Source organism: Elephas maximus, chromosome 13 (assembly GCF_024166365.1).
Source record: "Elephas maximus indicus isolate mEleMax1 chromosome 13, mEleMax1 primary haplotype, whole genome shotgun sequence".
NCBI lineage: Eukaryota > Metazoa > Chordata > Mammalia > Proboscidea > Elephantidae > Elephas > Elephas maximus.
This window is the reverse complement of record NC_064831.1, coordinates 90,354,437-90,357,437: the sequence shown is the minus strand read 5'-3', so window position 1 is coordinate 90,357,437 and position 3,001 is coordinate 90,354,437. Positions and strand designations below refer to the sequence as shown.

At 31.8% G+C, this 3,001-nt stretch overlaps 1 non-coding gene across 1 annotated transcript; it reads left to right on the top strand.

Annotated features, from left to right (window-relative positions):
* Nucleotides 1–2,679: 2,679 nt before the first annotated feature.
* Nucleotides 2,680–2,741, top strand: LOC126057630 (U7 small nuclear RNA). The gene has a single exon (XR_007512704.1). It is a non-coding gene; the product is annotated as a U7 small nuclear RNA (small nuclear RNA).
* The last annotated feature ends 260 nt before the right edge of the window (nucleotides 2,742–3,001 follow it).

Genomic DNA, 3,001 nt, shown 5'->3' with positions numbered 1-3,001 from the left:
TTTTTTATAATATTGACATACAGGTTTTCCAAGTAAGATGTCACTGAAAAAAAAAAAAAAAAAAGAATAACAGCTAAAAATAATATGGAATTACTGCTGAGGCACATAAATGAGTAGAGACTTGCTAGATTATAGAAAAATCTGAATTTAAAATTATCATAATTTATCATTGCTGCCACCTGAGATATAATCATTAATATATGTATATTTTATTATCAACATAAATGATTTTTAGTAAGTGTTATGGTAGCTGGTAACTTAATTACTTGTACAAAGAATTTGGAAATCATCTTTTCTAAAAAAGGTTTTTGAGTTGAAGAACATACAAAATTGAAATAACATGAATAAGAAACAACTAACTTGATAAGTATAGGTAGTTTCATATTTGTCTCTTCTTGTGTTCATTCTAAATGCTTCAAGCATACCACATTTCTTTAACAAAATAGTACACGTATGGTTTTGTGATGTTGTTTACCAACCCCACATAACATGTCAACACTCTCTTCTCAACCTTGGGTTACCTATTAACTAGCTTTCCTTTTCTATCTTTTTGCTATTGTGAACAGTGCTGCAGTGAACATGGGTGTGTATATGTCTATTCATGTGATGACTCTTATTTCTCTAGGATATATTCCTAGAAGTGGGATTGCTGAATCACATATTTCTGTTTCTAACTTTCTAAGGAAATGTCACATCGTTTCCCAAAATGGTTATATCATTTTGCATTCCCACCAGCAGTGTGTAAGAGTTCCAATCTCTCTGTAGCCTCGCCAACATTTGTTATTTCCTGTTTTTTTAGCTATCTCATAGTGGTTTTTATTTGCATTTCTCTTATGGCTAGTGATTGCGAGCATTTCCTCATGTGTCTGTTAGCCACTTGAATGTCTTCTTTGGTAAAGTGTCTGTTCATTTTCTTTGCCCATTTTTTAATTGGATTATTTGTCTTTTTGTTTTAGAGGTGTTGGATTTTCCTATAGATTTTAGAAATTAGACCTTTGTCTGATTTGTAATAGCCAAATTTTTTTTTTTCCCAGACTGTAGGTTCTCTTTTTATTCTTTTGATGAGCTTAAGCACTTAATTTTTAGAAGATCCCACTTATTTAGCTTATCTTTTGGAGTTTATGTGTTGTTAGTTATGGTTCATATCCTGTTAATGCCATATATTAGGGCCTCTAGCATTGGTCCTATTTTTTCTTCTATGATCATTGTAGTTTTGGGGTTTATATTTGGGTCTTTGATCCATTTTGAATTAGTTTTTGTATATGCTGTGAGGTATGGGTTCTGTTTCATTTTTTTGCAGATAGACATCCAGTTTTACCAGCACCATTTGTCAAAAAGATTGTCTTTTCCCCATTTGATGGACTTTGGGCTCCTGTGGAAGATCAGGTGACCATAGGTGGTTAGATTTACATCTGGGTTCTCAATTCTGTTCCATCGATCAATATATCTGTCATTGTACCAGTGCCAGGCTGTTCTGACTACTGTAGCTGTACAGTAGTTTCTGAGGTTCAGGTAGTTCAAGTCCTCCTACTTTATTCTTCTTCTTCAATAGAGCTTTACTTATCTGGGGCTTCTTCCCTTTCCATATAAAGTTAATGATTAGTTTTTCCATCTTTTTAGAGAATGCAGTTGGCATTTGGATTGGGATTGCATTGTATTTGTAGATTGCTTTGGGTAGAATTGACATTTTCACCATGTCGAGTCTACCTGTCCACGAGCATTGTATACTTTTCCATTTATGTAGATCTCTTTTGGTTTCTTGCAGTAGGGTGCTGTAGTTTTCTTTGTATAGGTCTTATACATCCCTGGTTAGATTATTCCTAAGTATTTTATTTGTTTAGGGCCTATTATAAATGGTATTGTTTTCCTGATTTCCTTTTCATCGTCCTCTCTATTGGTGTATAGGGAGCCATTTCGGTCATATTTTGTTCAAAATATATTCAATTGGAAATATCCAATCAAATATTCAATGACTGGAGCAACATAAGATACCAAATTTTGAAGTTTTTTAGTAAATTGCCATTACTGAAAACAAAGTTTGCATACAGGAACATATTATTTCCCACAAAAGCAAGGGATGAATAGAACGTATTAAAATAACTGATTTACGAGATTTAACTTTGAAATTCTGTAATTGTGCTTTGGAATATCCTGACTCGTGGAAAGAATCTTTTGCTGGGGCTCCTATTTTTCATTTGATGTTTAGTATTATTTTCAGTAACAAAATGAAATGAAATTGAAAAGGACTAAATTTTACGGCATCTAAGTTTGATGGAACATTGGAATCATCCATGGAGACAATTTATTAGATGGGTTTTGTCTTGGACAAATATTTGTCAAGGAAAAGTTCTCTGGGTGGATGCGAAATGACCATACCTGTGAAAATATTTTGTCTAAAATATTTGCACATTTTAAATATTGAAAAATAAAACACTATTTAACGGAATTTTCTCTGAAGTTACCAGGTACCTCAGCATCTGCAGAGAGAGTATTTTATAATTAAAATTATTATGGCCTACAGAGAAAATTCAATTGAGGATGTCACAAATTTCAAATTTATTTTAAAATGTGTCTTCGAAGATGACTACAAAAAAGTTTATTTAAAAAAATAAGATCACATTTTAAAAATATGTGATTAGAGCAGATAAGACTAAGAAATTGATAAAAGTATGTGACTATGAGTGTTGCAGCTCTTTCAGAATTTGTCTAGCAGGTTTTCTCGTTCTTTCTGGAAGACTCGCCTAACCCCTTCCTGCAAAAAAAGTATATGGCAATGTACCAAGGTGAGTTATTCTGCTTATGTTGGTTTTTTTTTTTTTTAATGCTCAGATAATCAACATAGGGGAGTTTTTATCTTTTCCTTTCATATACATATGTATATATATATTTTTTTAAATAAATAATTATATTTAAAAAATTTTTAATAGAGCTATTTTACAGGTCCACCAATATAATAAAGCCAACTATTAGCCAATAAATATTCCAAAAAGCATATAATTTT